We start from the raw sequence: 24,490 nt of genomic DNA on the forward strand, positions 1-24,490 counted from the left end.
TGTACAATGCCCAGGAATTGAACCTGGGTTCACCATGTACAAGGACACCACAATATCTATTTATACCAATAGTTCCTATATCCTGCGCTAAACAGATGTTTTCTATGATAAAGTTTGTTTTGTTTAAGTGTGTATAGGGAAATCATATTTTGCATTAATGGGGATTATCCACACTTGCAATGCTCAGGGACCACCCCTGACGCTGTACTCAGGGGCCACACCAAGGCTGTGCTCAGGCAACACCTGACAGTGCTTAAGCACCATATGCGGTACTAGAGTCAATCTGTTGTTATGACCCTCGCCACATGCAAGGCAAGCGTCTTTGCTATCTCTCTGGCTCCACATTGTGATATTAATTTTTATTTTAAAAATTTCAAATAGTGAGCAATTTCTTTATGTTTCTTGGCGCTTTCAATATATTCTCTAGTAGTTTTCATTCAAGTTGTTTTTTTCATTCTTACTGCAAATTTTAATCATATGAATTTAAATCGCTCCACTCCTAACAGACTGGAGTGATAGCACAGCGGGTAGGGCGTTTGCCTTGCACACAGCCAACCCGGGCTTCATTCCTCCGTCCCTCTGGGAGAGCCCAGCGAGCTGTCAAGAGTATCCCGCCCACAAGTCAGAGCCTGGCAAGCTACCCATGGTGTATTCGATATGCCAAAAACAGTAATAACAAGTCTCACAATGAAGACGTTACTGGTGCCTGCTCCAGCAAATCAATGAACAATGGGATGACAGTGCTACACTGCTCTGAATTTTAATATATTTTGAATATTACACATTGTTAATTATACCTGTTACAAATATTGACTTAATTTTCAGTGTTTGCTGCTTGTTTTTTTTTTCAGTTGTACTTATTAAAGCTAAAGAGTTAAATACTGATAAATCTTTTTTTTTCCTCTCTTTCTCTTTGTCTTCCTTCCTTTCTGTCATTTTTTTTCTTCTTTTTTATTTATTTCCTTATTTATTTGTTTTGGGGATTCTCAGGACTTGCTTGTGGGTCAGCACTTAGAAATTACTCCTGGCGTTTCTCAAGGGACTATATGGGATGCCAGGATCAAGCCTATACAGGACATTTGCAAACCCTACCCACTGAGGTACTGATAAGTTTCTATACAAGCCATTCTCATTATTATGATACAGATTGCTTACCTGTATAGAAACTGCATATATCAATTTCATAAAAAGTAATATCTATAGAATCTTATTTTAAGTTTATATTTAACACAATCTATATATCAAAGATTAATAAGGAAAATCATATTTTTGAATTACATTTCATTTTTTTCTAATTATATTTCAGAACTTAAGTCGCAATAAAGACTTGCTTAGAATTTTCTTTTTATTTTCTTTTTTTGGGGGGAAGGGTTTCAAGACCATGCATGGCTCTGCTCAGGCTCATTCCCAGCTCTATGCCTAGAGATTACTGCTGGCAGTACTTAGGGGAGTATATGTTACCAGGGATCAAACATAGATCAGTTGTATGCAAGGCAAGGTAAGTGACTTTCCTGCTGTACTATCTCTTTGGCCACTAAGTTTTTATTTTAAAGGAATAAACTTTATTGGTTGAATAGTATATCTTGTATAAAGTGAAGAACTCTTATAGTATCTGATATGGACCCCCCCCTCAATGTTGAACGGGAGCAGGGTTTTGACACTTCTATTGATTGGACTGAGGGAAGAGGTGGGGAGGGGAACACAGCTATAGTCAGCCCAGTACTCCTCCTTTCTAGGGAAGACAGCAATAAACTTACTTTACCCTGCCCCAGAGGTGAGAGGAGCCGGAATATTCCGCATATGCCAGCTTAATTTGTTAAAAATATTTACTGCTTACATCATTTACCTTTGGCAATTTAACTTTCAAAAACATACTTGTATCATTCACAAGTGCAAACTAAAGTCTATCTCTTACTTTACTTTTGTTTTTATTTTTGTTACTTTTATGGGATCTACCCAGCAAGCATCAGGAGCTCAAGAGAGCATTCCTGGCAATATTCAGCAAATTGGGTCTGAGGATTCAGCTCTGAGCCCTGCAATTCCAGTTGATAAGGACTATCGGCAGTCATTCTGAGAAGCCTCTAGGACTATACCCAGTGATGCTGTGGGGCTATTTGCTAGGTGGGTGAGCATGAGAAGCCTGAATTTGATGATTGCTATGCTCTATCCCTGCTCTTCTTTTATTTTTTATTTTAATTTTTGAGTCACTGTCATGGTCATCCCGTTTTGCTCCATTTGCTCATTGATTTGCTGGAGCGGGCACCAGTAATGTCTCCATTGTGAGACTTGTTACTGTTCTTGGCATATCAAATAGCCACAGGTAGCTTACCAGGCTCTGCTATGCGGGCAGGATACTCCTGGCAGTTTGCCTGGCTCTCCAAGAGGGACGGAGGAATCAAGCTCGGTTCGGCCACATGCAAAGCAAATGCCCTACCCACTGTGCTATCTCTCCGGGATGGGCATTCTAATGGTTCTGCACTCCTAGAGCTGTTCGGAAGACTACGTGGGATGCCGTGGGGATTGAACCCTGACCATCCTTGTGCAAGGAAGAACCCTACCCACTGTACTGTCTCTCCAGCCTGCCTGCTCTTCTACTTACAATGATAATTTTCCTTTTTTAAAATTTTTTTTCTCATATATGTTTCTTATGTTTCTTTGACACAAAACCCTTGATATATTTTTATATGATCTTGTGTTTCCTTTGATATGCTTTTGTGTTTGTTTTGCTTTGATTTTTGTCTAATCTATTGACTTTCGCTACGTATATATTTTGTCATGTTTAGTAAATTTCCAATCACCTTCTTGGTAATATTGTTTCTCAGATTTGCCCTTCAATCCTATGTTCTCCCTTGAACACATATGTTTTCTTGCTTTTCCACTCTGGATAAGCCCACGTTCTCTTTTGAACTGGTACACATGTATTTCTTCTCTTTCTCTTTCCTCACATCTTTCTAAGAAAGTTTTATTCAATAAAATTCACCCTGCTTCAGTAAAATATATATAATATATGTATATACAATATATTTTTTCTGAAGCAATGTAATATATACAAACTATATATACATAGAATATATACTATATGTGTATTTTACCTTGATTCAGTAAAATATATATGTGCATATATGTGTATATATACTATCTGACCTCTGTGTCTTTATTCATACTCAGTCCCCCCCCCCACACACACACATACACACACTCACACACATATGCTCCCTATGCTCCTGTGGTCCTGCTTCAGTCTGGATTATTTCAAATTTTTTGTCTGTAAGTTTGTACGTCTGGTCTTCTGAAGTGCCTTCATAAGGTTACCCCCAGCATCGGATAAATAACTCATTGGCAACATATTTTGAGTGTGTAATGCATCTTTTGGTTATTTCCTATTTTGTGCCTGTTTTCCTTGAAAAATGATGAGCTGCCTTATCTTCAAATTTCAGTATCTCCACTATTTTGATATCTGCTTTTATTGATTAAAAATGGTGAACATTTTTTTCACTTATTTTGTTTGGATGCTGGACATTGTGAATGTTAGGATGATCCACAGATTTTCTTCACTGCCTTCCAGCAAGTCATAAACTTTCTTGCGACAGAGTTATGCCACTGGTGTCTCACATTTTTGTCTTATTTCAAGAATATTTGAGAGTTCCCATTATTCCAGGAATTTATCTCTACTAATAAGATATGATTGCCTAAGTGATAAATGAAAACATCTCCGATGAATTGTCAGGGCAGAGAGTTGGTCAATACAGTATGATGTCTGGAAATAATTCCTTTTACTGCACTCCAGTTATTCTTTGCAAGACCGTTTAGAATTTCACCCAGTGAAGATTGATAATATTTGACAACCACAGAAACAGGTTTGGGTTTCGGGAGCCTTTTCACTGGATTGATTTGCCCCACTGAAATTCTGCCTTATAATATACTTGAGCCTTCTCATACTCTAATTCCCATCTCCTCACCTCATGAGGCTACTCTACCCTGCTTCCACCCTGGTTTGAACTTAGAAAATTGGAGTTCTAGTGATCACTGCCACATTTGTTTCACTTCTCACCCTGAACATTCCTTTGCTGCCTTTTACTCAGTCTGAAAAGGAATATTTCATTTTTCTTCTCCTGACTTCTACTTGTTTTCAAAGGTTTATGATAGGCTGTTTTGCACTCTACATCTACATCTACATCTCGTCAGTAACTTAGACTATGGCTATTATTTAGAAAGAAATCCTTTAAACATGTAATTAAGATAAAATTGGGTCATAAGGGTGGGTCCTAATCCAATTTAACTGCTCTTCTTACAAGAAAGAATTCAGGCACAGAAGCACTCAGGCCAAGGGCCAATCATGTTTGGACAGAGTATGAAAAAATATTCATTTCCAATCAAAGATAGGGGCCTCTGAAGAAAGAATCCTCTCTTGCTCTTGAACTACTAATCTCTGAAACTGTGAGAAAATGCATTTCTAATGTTTTCACCCATCTATCTGGTATTTCATGGTCCTAGCCCTAGCAAAGTAACTTAGAAGATAAGTCAGATTCTCATTACCCTATCTTTCCCCAGGGGAAAAAATGCCCTCAATAAGATGCCAAATATAATTTAAATTGCATTAAAAAAGCAAGTATTCTTCACATCACCTAGATGCCATTTAGGAGACATATTTAAGGAAATACAAGTGTTGTACCTATTGAATTGTGCAAATTGGATCATGTTCAATCTTCTTTATTTGAATGATCTTCAATATCTTATTTTATTACATAATATAACCTTGTTTAAGCAAATTACTGAGAGAACAGCAAATGACCTCCCTTTCTCTAGCACTGAACTCTTCAGCAAATGCTGTGCACTCTGCAATGAACATTTTTTTCCTATGAAAGAGAAAGAGTTGACCCTATCATGCACATCTAATGAATGATAAGGACCATGATAGTTAGCTTCTATGATTTTAATTTTAATTCACATAGCACTATGCACATTTACAAGATGAAGAAACAGGTCAGATGAGATACTTAGTCAGTCATGGTCAAATGACTAACAAGGGAATGAAGTAAGGTTCTTACCAATGATGTGCCTCTTTTGATGGACACCAGGTTCCTTAGTCTCCACATTAGCCAGAATAGCATCAGTGGAGCTGAGACTATTGTTCCCCTCCCTTATGTAAGTGTATCTAGACAGATGTTGTAGACTGTTATTTGTTTATTTGTTACTTTAGTACCTAAAATGACCCAACTTGTTTTAACAATATTGAACAATGTTAACAATGTTTTTGTGTAAGTCTTTATAAAATTAAATGATGAATATATTTTGCAAAAAAATCTTGCATATCTGAAACTATTTTATTTTGTAATGCACATGAAAGAGGCAGCTAAATACCACACACACACACAAAAAGACTGCATAGATGTGTTCACTGTGGCTCTTCAGTTAGATGTGAATTATTATTAGGTAGAGCCGCTTTGCGGAAGTTGAATTGTGAAAGAGTAATTCATTAAAACAAATTAAATCCAGTTTTCTGTGCACAGTCCTGACACGAATAATAAACACTGAATTACCTGGGCTGTTAGGGAGATACTTTGAATGGATGCTTTGCTGTGGAAATACATGAGCTCAAGCTGAATCAGATTCAGTCTTTGTTTAACAGATGGACAAGCTCTTTCATAACATTAATTCTTTCTGAAAATTCTCGTTGAGGGCTGTCATCTCAAGTCTTCTTTGAATCTCTGAAGAATTTATGGGTACAACGTTTGCATTTATGCATACTCTTCCAGGAGTGAAGTGGATTGCAGAAGAATTTAACCAATTGTGTTTTTAAGGGAGAGGATAATCTCATCATCAACGTTGACTTTATTTTTTCTGACTAAAGAATGTCAACCACAAAAATCGCACATTCACTAACTCAACGGAAAAATAGAAAAGTCTAAATATAGTTAATGGGTGTGTAAGCAGATCAATGAGGTCACTAAAGTATGGTTGTCATCAATGAGGTAACTAAAGCAAGTCGTAAATGTCCCTAAATCACATAAGCAACACTCAGTTAATCTTGTTGGTATGCAAATTATAAAGGACTGGATATAATGAGCAGTGTATACATATACTGTCTTTAAAGTGTATACATACACCTTAAAACAGTCACTGTCTTTATAGCACTCTTTATATCATGAAAATTATGTTTCCATTAAGGCACTAGAGATCAATTCTAGGAATGGTTATAGCTATGCTATTTCTTTTATATTGTCAGTTTAACACTTATATGAACTAAATAAATCCTAAAAATGTAAAATTTAATAAGCATGAAGAGAATTAAAAATATTCTAAGGGAAAATATGAATATGCATATTAAAGTATTTATCCTAAGAAGAATATCAGCTATATGTAAAAACTATACTATTAAAGAGTTTCTGCATAAATACATAAAATATAATAAGTCAAATTATAAGTAAAATATTATGATACAAATCTGTAGTAATGTGTAAGAAATAAAAAAAATTGACCAAACATAGAATTTTCAGTATAATTGAAAAGTTATTTGTTATTAAAAATGTATAAATCTCTGGGACCAGGAGTGATCCCTGAGAGCAGACCAGGAATAAACCCTGAACATCACGAGTATGACCCTAAACAAGCAAACAAACAAGCAAAAAGTATCAAATCCCATAGCAAGCTAGGAGTAAGCAAACTTTCCTTACTCCAGTAGAGGACAACCATGAGTGCAAGAGTAAATTTCCTACTAAATGCCAAGTGCTGAGAAAATTGTCTTTTAAAGAAGCATTGTTAATGTTTCTTGCAAGACTGCCTTCAAGGCTATGTTTTCGCTAAACGGTTGCCTCTTCTGGACGCTCTGTATATTTCCTTCAAGTCTGAATTGTAAACTAGCTGATAGAGTAGTCTTGGTGACGATTCATTTCACTGGGCTTTTTGACCATATCCCTTCATTCCCTTCTGACTTATAAAGTCTCATTTGATTCATCTTCTCAAAGTCTTAAGGATTTTCCTTTGTGTATAAGTTCCTTTTTTAATATCGCTGCTTTCCGTCTTCTGTCTCTGTCACTGGATTTTGTCATTTTGAGTACATGTGTTTCGGAGTCTTTCTATTTGAGTTTATTTTCACTAAGATCTTTTGAGTATTTTGAGTCTAGTTGCCTATATCCTCAACTTGAGGATTTTTTTTTTAATCTGATTCCTTTAAACTACTGGTTCTGTATCAAATTCACCTTAATCCTCTTCAGTGAATCCAATAATTTTCCTTTTGAATTCATCCCATAGTTTTTTTTTATGTGCTTTTATATATCTTATATGGATATATAAATATATAACTTTTATATGTATTTATGCATGCACTGTAGCACTGTCATCTGTTGTTCATTGATTTGCTCGAGTGGGTACCAGGAACGTCTCCACTGTGAGACTGTTTTAGTCATATCGAATACACCATGCATAGCTTGCCAGGGTCTGCCGTGTGGGCAGTTTACTCTCAGGATACTCTTGGTAGCTTGCCGGGCTCTCTGAGAGGGATGGAGGAATTGAACATGGGTCAGCCGCGTGCAAGGCAAATGCCCTACTTGCTGTGCTATCGCTTCAGTCCTGTATTTATGCTTATATATTTACATATATATATGTATATATATCCTTTCCCATCTTCTCTTGTTTTCTAGAAGTTTCCTGCATCTCATCTTAAAACTCTTAGGCCTTTGTCTCAGCTGCTATTATTCTGCTTCTCAGAATTCTCCATTGAGTTTTGTATACAATCTACCATATTCTTCATTTCTGTTATTTCTGATTGCAGTTTTCGTGTTTCTACTCTCATATTTTCTAATGCTTTGCCAACTACTTGTGCTATAATTTCACTGAGTTCATTAAACATCCTTACTGTGGTGTCACTAAAGTCATTCTCTGAGAGTTTTCAGAGCCGGTTGGTGCTACTGAGACCTTCTGTGTTATTGTTTTTGATCATTGAACTTGGTGGGCTTCTATGCTTCTTCTCGATTGATTTTCTCATGTTTCTCCTGTACTGAGGGGTGCTATGCAGTGCTGAGTCGGGACCTCTGTTGTTGGCACTTGCGGGAGACTCTGATGGATTAGGCTCAGTGTTGTTCTTTTCCTCCCTTCTCCATCCTCACCCAGAGACACCAAATATAAATGTGAGCAATGTGACATTTGATGAGTAGATCTGTTGCAGTTTGTGGCTGCATTTTCAAGAGTTGTGGATTTGCACCTGTTGACATGGTGGAGGTCAGGCTTGGAAGGTTCTGAGACCTCACCAGGAAGGAGGAGAATGTATCCTCAATCCAAATAGGCTGGAAATGTCAGGTGAGAGATTAATCTCCCCCAGAATTGGGGAGCAAGCCAATATTCAGGAAATGTGCAGCTGGGACTGCTGCTATGGTAGAGGTCAGGCTTGGAGGCTCTTCGTTACATTTACGTAAAAGTGTAAAATCATAGATAAATTTAATGGGAAAAAATTAAAAGGAAACATTAAAATCCTATTTTAAAAAAATGTATTATTCCTTTCTATAGATTAGGGTTAGGGTTTAGGTTAGGGTTAGGGTTAGGGTTTTTTAGGTTAGGGTTTTTTCTCATTTACTTTGTAAAAGTCTTGCACACCTCAAGTACATTTTGACTTTGGTTAGATATTATTTTGACAGTGTTCTAAGTATTAACTTTCATTTGGTCAATTTATTTGCTAATCATGTTTTTCCAGTATGATAGCCTATGATTTTTTTTAAGTTTTTATATGACAAATTATGCAAACCTTTATTTTATTTTTTCTCCCTGTCTCATCGATTTTCTCATCAAAAAATCTCATCAAATTGCTCATCGATTTGCTGGAGCGGGCACCAGTAATGTCTCCATTGTGAGACTTGTTACTGTTTTTGGCATATTGAATATGCCACAGGGAGTTTAACAGGCACTGCCGTGTGGGTGAGATACTCTCAGTAACTGGCCAGGCTCTCCAAGACGGACGGAGGAATTAAAACAGATATACATATAAAATATATATATCACATATAATCTTTTTCTTTATGTTTTTTATTACCTTGGACAAATATATGGACTAGATCTTTCTCTCCATTTATTCAGACTGCTAAGTGCCACCGACTGGGTAGCTTTTAAAGTAAAATTACACTTAATGGTTCTAGAGCCTAGAACACCAAGGTTGGTGGTTCCAGTATATTCAGTACAAGGTGTTTTTTCTGAGAGGAGAGTTCTCATTATATATTCACTTGATGAGAGTGGCCTACATAATTCTACATTTCTTAAAATGAGGCTTCAGAGTCCATCCATGTACTTATGTCATAAGATTTGTGGATTAGGATTTCAATATGAATCTGATGAGAAATAAAATAAAAATAAATAAATAAATAAAAACAAATAAAATATTTTTATTTTCATTATCACTATTATCACTACTACTAAAGTAGTGATAGTAAAACAGTATTTTTTTCTGTTCTCCACATCTGAGAAAGGTCTTTAATAATTCCAATAATAATATCATAGATTGCAATGCTATCTTTATGTGTAGAATTCACCTTATCAGATTAACTGTCTTTGAGTCTAAGTTCACAGAGTTCATTTAATGAATAGATGTTGAAGTTTATAACGTGTACTTTTATATATTGAAAATAATAATATATTTTTTTATTTCTCTGTGTGGTGAATTACACTGATTGAACTTTAAATGTTAAACCAACTTAGTGTTCAGGAACAATCTCTACTTGATTAAATAATGTAGCAGCATTCATTTCTAAATATTTTATTAATATATTATCATTTATATGCTTACAAGAGATTGCCATTGGTATCCCCTTTTAAAATAGACGCTGTTGTGGTCCTGGAACAAAGGCAGAGCCAGAGACCAATGGAACAGGGTGGAATATCCCTACACACAACCCCAAATGTATGATCATCTAATCATTGATAAGGGAGCAAGAGATGTGAAGTGGAGCAAGGAAAGCCTCTTTAACAAATGGTACTGGCACAACTGGACAACCACATGCAAAAAAATGGGCTTAGACCTTGACCTGACACCATGCACAAAAGTCAGATCAAAATGGATTAAAGACATCAACATTAGACCACAAACCATAAGGTACATTGAAGACAAGGTCGGCAAAACCCTCCACGATATTGAAGATAAAGGTATCTTCAAAGGTGACACGGAACTAAGCAATCTAGTAAAAACAGAGATCAACAAATGGGACTACATTAAACTAAAAAGCTTCTGCACCGCAAAAGATACAGTAACCAGAATACAAAGACTATCCACAGAATGGGAAAGGATATTTACACAATACCCATCAGATAAGGGGTTGATATCAATGGTATATAAAGCACTGGTTGAACTCTACAAGAGGAAAACATCCAACCCCATCAAAAAATGGGGTGAAGAAATGAACAGAAACTTTACCAAGGATGAAATACAAATGGCCAAAAGGCACATGAAAAAGTGCTCTACATCACTAATCATCAGAGAGATGCAGATCAAAACAACCACGAGATACCACCTCACACCACAGAGACTAGCACACATCCAAAAGTACAAAAGCAACCGCTGTTGGAGAGGATGTGGGGAGAAAGGGACCCTTCTACACTGCTGGTGGGAATGCCGACTGGTTCAGCCCTCCTGAAAAACAATATGGACGATTCTCAAAAAATTAGATATTGAGCTCCCATTTGACCCAGCAATACGACTGCTGGGAATATATCCCAGACAGGCAAAAAAGTATAATCGAAACAACATCTGCACATGTATGTTCATCGCAGCACTGTTTACAATAGCCAGAATCTGGAAAAAAACCCGAATGCCCTAGAACGGATGACTGGTTGAGGAAACTTTGGTACATCTATACAATGGAGTACTATGGAGCTGTTAGAAAAAAGGAGGTCATGAATTTTGTATTTAAGTGGATCGGCATGAAAAGTTTCATGCTAAGTGAAATGAGTCAGAGAGAGACAGACATAGAAAGACTGCACTCATCTATGGCATATAGAATAACAGAGTGGGAGACTAACACCCAAGCATTGTAGAAATAAGTAGCAGGAGGTTGACTCTATGGCTTGGAGGCTGGCCTCACATTCTGGGGAAAGGGCAACTCAGAGAAGGGATCACTAACTATAATGTAGTCGAAGGCCATGTGGGGGAAGGGAGTTGCGGGCTGAATGAGGGCTAGAGACTGAGCACAGTGGCCACTCAACACCTTTATTTCAAACCTCAACAGCTAATTAGAGAGAGAGAACAGAAGGGAATGCCCTGCCACAGTGGCAGGGTGGGGTGGGGGGAAATGGGATTGGGGAGGGTGGGAGGGATGCTGGGTTTACGGGTGGTGGAGAATGGGCACTGGTGAAGGGATGGGTTCCCGAACTTTGTATTAGGGAAGCATAAGCACGAAAGTGTATAAATCTGTAATCACGGTGATTCACTAATTTAAAATAAATAAATTTAAAAAAATAAAAAAAAATAAAAAAAAAATAGATGCTGTTGTCTTGGTATTAAGATTATAAATATTAAACAGGTAGAAGAAGTTTTAGAATGTCCCTTCATATTCTTCATATTATATAATTTTGCATAAGATTTATATTATTTATAAACAATCACATTTGGGTCAAGAGTTTCATTGGTCAAAAAAATTTAGCGAAATATCTCTGATTTAATGTAAACTTTAATTTTTTAAAATCCCTATATTCATTTTATTGTTGTCTTTAAAAAAACACTTTTTCATTTTTTAAAATTTTTAAGTGAATTGTAATTATATTGTTTATAAAATGTAATTCTAATATTCATAGGATTTTAGTGATGTTTCCAATTCTTGATATAGTATCATGTTTCTTATATGTGAGCATAATTTTTAATCTGACAAATTATGTAATTTTTCTATTTGCAATACATATTCTGTTACATTGGATTTAACTCTTAATTTTATGTTATTCTTCATAAAATATTTAGTAGCATCCAAATTTTATTGTGTCTCTACTTTTTTTTTTGCCCTGAATTCAGAAACTAATCCTGCTTTACTCCCAGGACCATATATGGTTTCTGGGATTGAATCCCAGTGGGCTAATTGCAAGGCAACTGCCCTATCTCCTATACTATCTTTTGCACCATTATTTCTACTTTGTTATATTACATCTTTAGATTTATACTGCTTAATTATTTCATTCTTACAATTTTGATGCATATATTTAAGTTAAAACATTGTATCACTTCACTTGTCACTTGTCTTCCCGTTGCCCATCAATTTGCTTGAGCGCCAGTGATGTCTCCAGTCTGCTCGCTCCAAGAACAGGAAGAGCATCTAGTTAAACCATTATATTATATGTTTAAGTTAATTTATTTGCACATAATTGTAATCCTTTGGAATTTTTTCAGACTCAGTTTATGCTCTAGGTACACTTTTATCATTTTTTTTACGTAAAGTCAAACATCATTTTCAGTTATTCTTGCACTATTTGGTACCTGTCAGGTAACTATTGTTAATTATATTTCTAGGTTTTTTTATCAATTATATTTTTCTTGTTATTGCATCAAACACATCAAATATGCTAATATACTTTTCAAACAATATGTATTTTTCCAGTTATATTTTTTCTTTTTTGGGGAGGGGTCACACTCGGCAATGCACAGGGGTTACTCCTGGCTCGTGCACTCAGGAATTACTTCTGGCGGTGCTCAGTGGACCATATGGGATGCTGGGAATCGAACCTGGGTTGGCCGCATGCAAGGCAAACGCCCTACCCACTGTGCTATTGCTCCAGCCCCCTTCCAGTTATATTTTTAACAGCAAATTTTTACTTCAAATATTTTAAATCATGGTCAGAAACAAAATTAATTGAGAATTATTATGTTTGCCCAATTTATTGATCCTTCTAATACTGCCTTACACATCTGGCAATATCTCTTTACTTAAAGAAATAAATAGAAACAATCTACTTAATGTTAATAATACTATATAAATTCCGCCTGAGAACTAAGCCTCAGCCCCGTGCCCGCCCAGGAGGGGAAAGGTATTTCTCTCTCTCGACTCTTTCTCTCCGGGAATGAAGGGCACAGTGTCCGCCATATTAAGACGACCACAGATGGGATTTACGACAAAAACTGCAGCAAAAGGACACGAGGGTGCTCTTGGGAAGGTGGGAGGCACCGGCCCCTCCAACCGCCGAGATGTGATCCCGGGGGCCGCATGCATGTGCGGCCTCTCTGAAGCTGCACGAGCATGAATCCAGACCCAGCAAAACCTCTTTCGGCATGGGCAACTCCTTGAAGAATGTCTCCAGCCTGAGAACTAAGCCTCGGCCCCGTGCCCACCCAGGAAGGGAAAGGTATTTCTCTCTCTCGCCTCTTTCTCTCCGGGGATGAAGGGCGCGGTGTCCGCCATATTATGATGACCACAGATTGGATTTTCAAGCCTGCAATGATCCAATATCTGGAAGAAATCTCCCTGGACTTAGTTGTTAAAGTACGGAAATTCAAAACCGCTAGTGTGGCCGCGCGACCTCATTTGTCTTCACTGTAGGTCTGAATCTAGTGGAGTACTCCTAACAACAATAGTGAGGTTTGTGTTGAAATATTGAATTTAACCAAAGTAAACAGAAAGTAAAATGGAACTTATCAGTTACAAGGCGGGGGGTGGGGGGGGCGGGATGGGAGGTGTGTGTGTGGGTTTTTTTTTTTTGGTGGTGGTATATGGGTGCTGGTGAAGGGATGGTTATTTCAGCATTGTATAACTGAGACCTAAGCCTGAAAGCATTGTAATCTTCCACATGGTGATTTAATAAAATTTTTATTTGAAAAAAAATAATAATACTATATAAATTCTGTTAGTGTCTGCATTATAGATCTTTTTTAAGTTACTTTCACAGTCTCTGTTCCTATATTTTAAGTCTGTCTTTTATAAGGAACATGTTAATTTATCAAGTCTACCAGCAATTGATATTTTATAGATCTCTAATAAATATATTGTTATAATTAATATATATTTGCTCTATTTATGTTGTTAATATTTATCGTTTATTTATTTTCTGCATTCTTCCTTGGAATTAATATATTAATTTTATATTATTTTACTTCCTCCTCAAATTATTCGTTATATGTGTTTCAAAAATCTTGCATTGTGATAATGGGGCTGGAGCGATAGCACAGCGGGTAGGGTGTTTGCCTTGCATGCAGCCAACCTGGGTTCGATTCCCAGTATCCTATATGGTCCCCTGAGCACCGCCAGGAGTGATTCCTGAGTGCAAAGCCAGGAGTAACCCCTGAGCATCGCCGGATGTGACCCAAAAAGCAAAAAGCAAAAAAAAAAAAAAAATGAAATAAAAAATCTTGCATTGTGATAAAACATGCATACGATTTGTCACGTTAATAATTTTAAATGTGTTGGTATTAAATTAATTTAATTTAATAAATTAATTTAAAATCAGTGATATTAAATTTATTGTGCAACTATCACTACCCATCTCCATAACTCTTTTATCTTATGAAACTGAAATACTTTACCATAAAAAATTAGCTCTTCAGTTCCAAATTCATGGAAACTACAGCTTTGTGATTTGCACATATTGAGTACATATATGATTCTGACCATTCAGCACATATCATAGAAAATGATAATAAGAACATCTATGTTGCTGTATATGTCATTATCTTCTCATATTTGAGGAACGTCTTGCATGTATATACCACACTTTCATCTATGAATTTTTTCTACATTTTTGGCTATTGTGGCAGTGGTGGTTAAAAACTCTTATCTGTAAATTTCTCTTTAAAATTTCACTTTTCATGTTTACAAGTAACATGTTTATTTATCCAGAACTAGAAACCACATTTTCATTGGGTTTTTCTGACTTCTTGACAGTTCCTTATGACTAAGGATGCCCACTAGAGATTATTTCTAATAAAGTTATCAAAGATGAACATTGAAGTTAGTCTTTTTTTTTAATTGAAGTTTGAGATCTTTGGTGAATTTTTTTTCTGTTTGTTTTTGATATTGTGATTTAATACCTGCTGCTTGATTGTTCCTTTGCTATCTTAACTAAATTGTGTTTACGTGGCTGTATACTGCTTAATCACTTCTGGCAGTGGAACTAGAAAAAGCTAAAGGCTAGTCACTGGTTGCAAAACTTGAGACTGTTTGTAGCATAGCTACTTATTTATTGAATCCCTGTTGCAGGTCAAGCTCTAAAAGGCATTTGCAAATGGAATGATCACTGGCCTTTCAAGCCACCCTGTGAGAGGAATGATGCTAATTTTACCTTATATATCAGGTAACAGATTGCAGCCTAAGACCTTCCTCCAAATTACTTTATCTGTTGCACTTGAAAGCTCATGCATTTCCCATAGCAGCTTGCTAGAAGAAGCCCATTCGCTGGGAATCTTCCCCCCTTCATCTGTTCCACACCTTCAGGCCAGAGGGGAACTTAGGAGGAAATGAACCATACCCTCTTCACCAACGCTGGGAAAAGCAGAAAACTGAAAACAACTTCAGCGATATTTGGTGTGCGTCTTTATTTAGTAATCTCTGTACTGCATCGCCATTTTTACTTGCTGATTTAACCCTCAAAATGGGATGGTTTTTCTAGCATCACTTTATAGATGAAGTCCTAAAATTGATTCACTTTGTCTGGCTTTGTCGTCAATCACTGACCACAAAAATCAAAGAATGTCCACAATTCACAACCCGCCCCCGCTCTCCCCCAGCTTATTTTTCTTTGTAATGCCTCTAATCTTACCCCTAAATAAATAATAGCCACCAATAAATAATACTACTTTATTTAAACACAATTGAGATCATTTTCTGATGATAAAAACAATATGTGAAACAAATACTATAGAGTATCGCCTGTAAAAATATGCAAAAGTATAAAAACTCAGTACTCTAATCAAAAAGAAGTATTTGATTTGTATTTAATCACCTTGTGTGCTTTCTTTACATACAGATTATATGTTTATACCAGTTAACTTCTATCTGTTTATCCTACTGCCTTCCTTAACTTTATGCTGTAAGCTTGACACAGGTTTACACTTGTTTTGAATGTTAAAAAAATGTTTTACTATTTGTTCCTTTGGGGAACCACACCCAGAAGTACTCAGGGCTTATTTCTGGCTCTGATTACAAGGAATACTAGTGGCTGGTTCAGGGAACCCTATTGGGTGCCGAGAAGCTAACCAAGTTAACCCTGGCTGCAAGTCAATCATCCTACCCGTGGTACTATCCTGCCCGATCCCCACAAATTCTTTGTAAATTTCAATATAATTTCTGCAAAATATTTTCTAAGACTAACTTAAACTATTTAATTTATTCTCAGTCATAATAAATTCTCATAAATAAAAGTAACATTTTCCCTTTCGATGGCAGAATGGGTAGGGTGTTTGCCTTGCATGCGGCCGACCCAGGCTTTATTCCTCCGTCCCTCTCTCAGAGAGCCCGGCAAGCTACTGAGAGTATCCCACCCGCACGGCAGAGCCTGGCAAGCTACCAGAGGCATATTGGAGCTGTTACTGGTGCCTGCTTCAGCAAATCGATGAACAATGAGACAACAGTGCTACAGTTTAAATAAATAATATTCATGAATAAATAGTTTTTTTTTATATTTGCTCTGGAAAATGGTGCATTCATGGGAATTATGCTTTGTTTCATAGCAAAAACTTTGATGTGATGGGTATGAATCAAAGATTGACAAATAATAGAGAAATGAGGTTCCCTGAGGCACAGGTCAAAGTAGGAGTGAAAGTGACTTAAACACCTTGATATTCCTAAATAAATGTGCTGAGGCTGCCTAGAACCGCGCCCGGACAGCCTGTGAGTATAATCTATATGCTGTACTTCCTTTCCTCCCCAGTCCTCCAACTTTTATCAGACAGCCCCATTATGCTGGCCTTCAATTCTGAGCCAAGACCTCTCTTTCTCCTTCCAAAGGTGCCTGCTGTGTCTCCCTGTGTCTGCAGACAATCAGCAAATGCCTCCTCTCCCTTTAGGGGAATTGCTTTGCTTTGCTTTGAAATTGCAGGAAAACCTTCATTTAATGTTTGCATTTGGTTGAAAGGCCTGAAAAGACTCAGCAAGGACAAGCAAATGAATATAAAATAGAGGAGGAGAAAGGGGAGCAGCATAAGAAATAAGATTCAGTGGCACAATGCTGATTCCTTTTCTTGAAAAATAAGAGCAACAGACACACCACCCTGTGTGCAGGTCACACACTCAGAAATTCAAAGAAGATGCTGCTGAATATCAAAGTAAAAGCGATTCAGACAAATTCAGACAAAATGCAGATGGTTCTCATTTATATGAGAGTCTCCTCTGACTTCGATAAATGTGTGAAATGCTGACTATCTCCATGGCAGGCCTGTGTCTTCAGGTCTCTGTCCATACATTTAAATTTGAATGAGAAAGCAAAGAAAAAAAAACAAATAAAACAGATACTAAAGGGATTGTTTGTTGTCAAAATCTACCACAATTTTCTAAAAAGATACCCCATTTAATCTTTATGAAATTTTGTGGGATTTGGTATCTTCGTATTTAACAAAGACGTTGAACCGTTAGGTTAAATAAATGGCTATGAATCCTCAATATTATTTCAAGTACTTTGAAAGTAGTGTCTAAGTATTAATATCCTGTGAATATATTGCTGCTAGGCACACACTTAGAAAAATATATGCCAGGAATTTGAATTGTGTCATTTTTCAATAACAAAAATGGAAATATCATACAATTCTGCACATTATGGATTTTTTTTTGCAGGAAGTTGGGAGTCTTCTAAAGCAGCTTTCGGGAGACCCTCTGGGCCTCCTCTTAGCTATAATTACCTAACCAGGCTAAACATTTTAATCTCAGGGCAGAATTATGTGGCCCTATTGTGCAGGGAACAATCAGGATCACTTGGGTGATGCTCAGGGCCTCTAGGATTTTACCCAGCAAGGCATGACAGGGTGCAAGCTCAGTTTAGAGCACACAAAACATTCATCTCTCATCACTGGGTTATCCTCCTGCCTCTGGACTGTTTTTAAGTTTGTAATTTTAGTAGGCTGTGCTGAAATTAAAATGAAGGAATTGAAAAAAAATGCACCAATATCATTTTACTCACCCCCAAATTTGAGTTATTAAAGGATTCATACTGTGTAACACTGTCCACCGTTTTAGTACATATGCCACAAACATATATTATGGCTTTAGCGACAAATCATAATAGAATAATAAGCATTTATGGGAATGGAATGAAAAAAATCAAGAGTGATTACAATTGAGTAAGAGATTAATAGTAGAATTCGGAAGTTTACTAAGGAAATCTCAAACCTATTTAAATAACTATGAACACAATATTAAAAACTTACACTTACATTTAGTTAGTATGTGGCACTAAGGTGTTTGTTACATCATTATTTTTGAGTAATTTCTGTGTGAATAAAAGATTGGCACATAACACAAAGAATTAATACAACAGTATTTTTCAAGTAGAAAACAAATAATATGCATCTGAATCACCTTTGTTTTACAAAAAAAATGTAGATTTCTTAGTTCTACTGAAAAATAAATCAACATCTATGGGGAATAAACCTAGTTAAAGAAAATAACTTTTGTGAGCATATATACACACCTACACAAATAAAACATCATCCCAGAGATGTGTTTTTTGTATTTCTCTGTTGTATACTACATTTTGATAACTGTTCATTGAATAATCTTTGACTTTCTGGTATCACATGAAAAATAACTATTTCTCTAAGGATCCCATGTATTGTCTCTTCAACTTAACCTAATTAATCAGAGCAAAGTGATATGAAGAGAACAAACAAAAATACCTTGGCTAAAATGTTAGCCTTGCCTCTGATTTTGGGTTTTCATATTTAATTCCTTTTCTCCTATGATGTAAGTTTAATGGGGTAAGCCATTTCTATCATACTTTCTTTTCATTATGTTTTCTGTAAATATGAATTATCGAGTCTTCTAATATTGAAGAATGATTATATCACATTCTTTTATTAGTAACATATTAAGTGACTAACACACACCAAATTTGTTTGAATTAATACATTTTTAAAATTTTTTTATTAGTGAATCACCATGAGGTACAGTTACAAACTTATGAACTTTCATGTTTGCATTTCAGTCATACAGTGATAGTTTACATCCCTCCAACAGTGCCCATTCTCCTCTACCAATGTTCCCAGTATCCCTCCCACCACCCCCACCCTCACCCCCACCACTACACCCTGCCTCTGAGGCAGGGCATTCCCTTTTGTTCTCTCTCCTTTTGGGTGTTGTAGTTTGCAATAGAGGTATTGAGTGGCCATCATGTTTGGTCTATAGTCCACTTTCGACATGCATCTTTCAAACCTGACTGGGTCCTCCCAACATCCACTACTTGGTGTTTCCTTCTCTGTCTCAGCTGCCTTTTCCCCCAGCATGTGAGGCCAGTTTCCAAGCTGTGGGACAGACCTCCTGATCCTTATCTCTACTACTCTTGGGTGTTAGTCTCCCATTCTGTTACTTTATATTCCACAGATGATTATGATCTTCCTATGTCTGTCTCTCTCTTTCTTATTTATTTCACTTAACATGATTCTTTCCATGTTAACTTACACAAATTTTACTTAATTATTTTTACTTATTTTTATTGAGATACTATAAGCTACAATTCTATTAATAATGGTTCCTCATGCACATAATTTTATGACAACAACCATCATTAGTTTGTCCTTCTCCCTCCTAAGGACTCCAAACCCCTCAAACTACCCCCCACTATGCAATTCTAAAACTATTTTAACGTTCAACTCAACTCAGTTCTTACTCTGAATCTGTCCTGACATCAAAGATAGTAGTTTTTGTCTTCAGTAGTTCTCCTTCTCAACATTTAATAATTTTTAAATATATCAAAAACCCATTTATTGTATAAAATATACTACCCAAGAAATTACTGCAATAATCTTGAAAATTAATCTAAGTCTCTGTTTGCAGATATTAGGACCTGAGGTATAGAAAGTTATACTATATAAAGTCATACTTATCAATCCATGCTGCAGTCAAATCAGTATTTTGTTAAATAAAGTGTTAGTGATTTAATATTTCTTTAAGGTACTAAATTTTAGAATTTGTACATTGCACCTCAAATGTGCTTATGTTGCACTGTATCAACCACCAGAGTTCCAGCATCATACAATGAGATTAACTGCCTTAATCCTTTCCTACCTCTGTCCTTCAGAATAGCATTTTCATATCTATTGTTGTGTTAATTTGTTTGGGTTTTATATATTCCACATATGAGAGAAACCATCAAGTAATTGTCTTGTACTTACTGACTTGTCTTACACATAGTCACACCATGCTCCATCTATGGTGTCATGAAAGACAAAATTGTATCATGAAACAGCTGAGTGGTACTCTATTGAATACACAATTTCTGTATTCAGTCACCTGTGGATGAACATTGAGATTATTTACATGTCTTAACTCTTATGGAAAATCAAAGGCGGTGCTTTAATTACATACTCCAACTTCTAAAACCAGACCCTTTTCTTTGTAGTGAGTGGTGAGAGGAGATAAAATTCTTCCTAAAATGATGTTGATTGATGCAGCCATCTGTCCTCCAGTACTTGCTGGATCCCAAGTTTAGCACAAGAGAATGATTGTGTTGCTTGTTAATTATTCTATTGTCTAATACTTTAAATCTGCCCTGACCGTGCCTTCATCATTTCCCCCCACTTAAAAAATAAACAAACCTACCCTGTGGTTTACAAAGTTGTTCATGATACATTTATTATAAGCATTTGAAATTTCAATCTCCATCCCACCACTACTGTTATCTTCCCTCTACCATTGTCCCCATGTTCCAAAACATCCCTTTAGTCAGCCCCCAGAACAGGCCCAAAATAATTTATTTTATATTACTTGTTACCACTGAATAGCTATTGTAATGAAATTATAAAAAAAAATGTTTTAGTAAGAAAAAATTTGTGAAAACTATTATATCTAACCACAGATATTAAGTCCTTGTCTGAGGGTTTACTAAACTGTTATTTTGCTAGTAAGACCTTTTGTCTTAATGTTGTAAGTTAATCAAGGTAGTTGGCTGCTACCTTGCATTCTCATTCAAGCTGGTATGCTCCTACTGAGATGTTTATATTGTAGAGTTTAGAGGTGTCATCCCAGAACATCCAGAAAATTTCAGTGGGCAGTGAGTTTACATGACAGAGGTGGTGGAATGTTGGGCTACCAGGGCTTCCAGAATTATGGGGCAGTAGAGGGGAAGTCTTCTACCTCCGCTCCCAGAAGACCCAGAGTTTTCAGCTAAAAACTACCTGGTGTACCTGAAATGTTCTGTAGTTTGGCATCTCTGTGAAACTTGCTCATGTGTTAGTACAGTTCAGCCTAAGGCATGTCAGCCTTATTGCACATTGCACTTTTTTGCAGCCTTATATAAGATATTCCTTCGTATCACCATACAATAAACACCCTGCATCAGAAATTTTAGCTTATCACTTGATCCTTAGTTTTTCACTCGTCTGTATTGAAAAAGCTTTGTTATGAACCCCACATTTTCATTTAAATTAAGTAAATAGAAGCCCCAATTTTTTATATCTCAGTCTACTACAAGGGAATAACACATAAATCCCATTATAGTCAATACATAGACATTGTTTAAGGTGACAGTGATCATTTTCATTCATTTATTAAAAAAAAATGTAGATAAAGAGTGCTAGATCGAATTTTTTATAAGACTTGACAACAATGACCTGTGTCTCACTGTGAAATATTGTTGAAAAAAATGTTTAAATCAACTTTGCTAGAGAAAAGTAGGGAGATTTTATTAATTTGAATAACCAAAATTATTGTGATCTTAAGAAAATAGTAATGAAGAAGAACCTAAACCTTTCCTCTTTCCAATGTAGGTTATTTCTGAATGCGTGATCAATGATGCCTCTTCTAGATTTTCCTTTAATAGACTACAGCACCTCAGACTCCCCTTATAACTGCTTCCTCCCACTCTAGTCTTTAGTACCTCCCTTGTTACCATCCCATATGTGGAGTCTGCATTATTTCCCAGGAGAAGACAGGAAGTAAAGTCTATTTTATTCCAAATACAGAACATCTTAAACATCTCACTATCTCATAAAAACGGTGTAAATCTGTTGGTGGGAATGCTGACTGGTCCAGCCTTTTTGGATAACAATAGGGACATTCCTCAAAAATCTGGAAATTGATCTCCCATTTGATCCAGAAATACCACTTCTAAAAATACGGAAAGAATCGTAAAGGAAGATTCTACCAACTCTTTAATATACTGATGTCAAATGTTTCTCTTCTCTTTAAACTATATAAATGTTTGACACTTGAATCTGCCTTTTATATTTTTATAGTCCAAGAGCTATGGCAGCTCTTGCTGTTTATGTTGATGATTTCAAAACCATCAATATTTTCCTGTTACTGTCACTATCACTGTCATTCTGTTGCTCATCAATCTGCTCAAGAGGGCACCAATAATGTCTGCATTGTGAGACTTGTTGTTACTGTTTTTGACATATTAAATACACCACCGGGTAGCTTGCAAGGCTCTGCCATGAGGGCGAGATACTCTCGGTAGCTTGCTGGGCTGTCCGAGAGGGGCGGAGGAATTGAACCTGGGTTGGCCGCGTGCAAGGCAAACGCCCTACCCGCTGCGCTATAGCTCCCTACTTTAAAAAAATATTTTTACTTATTTTTACTTATGCTTGTAAAGTTTTTACTTAAAAAACCTCATGTTTACTTATGCTTGTAGCTGATTGATGTTTATTATCTCAGATACATTCACTTAAAGCAATAAAATAATCATAAATTGATGAGTTATAACTGGTCTTCCATAAATAGTTTTCCGTGGCAAGAGTAGTGAGGGGATATAATCAGGGTCACTGGGACAACGGTAGAGAGAAGTGGAAGCTTGGTATAGCACTGTGATGCTGTAACATTTTATGCTTGAAATTTTTTCATTAATAGTATTGTAAATGTCACAAACTAAAAAACTTCCATAATAAAAATAAATGAATGAGCTATAGTTATTTTATTAACTATAAAGTTTTGTAAATATATTCTCTGATATTGACAAACTAGGAAAACAAAAACCTTTACATTCTTACTTCTGCATTTGGTTCTTGGGATGAGTTTCCCAATTCTTCCATTTTCATATTTGTTATAAATTAATAGTCCATCCCATGTTACAACATATTCTGAATGTTTACCAATTCTTTCCTTTCTTCCAAAAAACCTTGGGAAGCTGTAGTAGAGAACAGCTAATGATCACTACTTACTATAAGGGGGAGTATCCAACTGTGGATTTTTTAATGATATTTGTTTTCCTGGAAGTAGTCTCAGTAAAAAAAAATAAAAAATAAATAAAAAATAAAAAAACTACCTTATCTAATAGTAAAACTAAATCAATGCCCTGGAGACTTTTTTCCCCCCTTTTTGGGTCACACCCGGCAATGCTCAGGGTCATTTCTGGCTCTGCACTCAGGAATTACTCCTCGCAGTGCTGGGGGACCACATGGCATGCTGGGAATTGAATGAGGTCGGCTGCATGCAAGGCAAGTGCCCTACCCACTGTAATATAACTCCAACCATTTCTTTAAGCTTTTTATAAAATATTTCATTTAAAGGGGATGAGAAACTGCAGTAAATGTAATATTTCTATATTCTTAAATTTCTTTCATTGTGCCAAACCCTGTGTCAAATACCTCACAAATTTGACTCTTAACAAAGCCTTGTGGTGTGGCCATATATTTTTCTACAAATAAAGAAACTGAGGAGATTCAGAAACACCTGAAGTGATTTGCTAAATCTAGAACCACACCCACTATTTTGTTTACACACAGAGTGAACTTTGGGGTTTTTAAATGTGTTACTTTAAACTAAAACACCTGAAATAAAGTACTATGCTGGCTTCTGAACCCATGGTCTTTCTGAAGGGCACACTTGGTTAGCAGGGTCCAAGAACACTTACTGGTGAATAGTTACAGATAGATACTCCGAGACACGGAAAGCATGAGTAATTGGATTTTTGATGGGAAGTAACTCTGATATTTGCTGCAAGCTGGTGCTGTTGCTTTCTACGTGACCTTTGTGAGTTGTGTCGAGTGGGTTCCTTTTTCCCCGCTGCTGCTAAATGCCATTAGTGGCAACTCAATGGCTGTGAATTTCTTTCTGTCATTCTCAGTGCTCTCAGGAGAGAAGTTTCCAAGGGACCTCTTCCATCAAAGGTCACTGGCTCTTTCTGTCATCAAACTACTGGCCTGTGATTAGAAAAGGCAGGTGGGAAGTCAATGGAATGGTAAACTGAGGATTTGGACAGATGCTGGAGAGAGTGAAATAATAATTAGGCTTCAAGACCAGGAAATCAAAAACATTATTCATCAGAGTGATGCGAGGGTGGGGCACAAGATGGATATTACAACAATTTCTATAATTTAGTTCTTACATGGATTATTGTCGTGTTCTTAGATATCACTATGGATTACACTAGATGTTAGTTCCTCTTTGAGGCCCTC

Source organism: Sorex araneus, chromosome 8 (genome assembly GCF_027595985.1).
Source record: "Sorex araneus isolate mSorAra2 chromosome 8, mSorAra2.pri, whole genome shotgun sequence".
In the NCBI taxonomy this organism is placed as follows: Eukaryota; Metazoa; Chordata; class Mammalia; order Eulipotyphla; family Soricidae; genus Sorex; species Sorex araneus.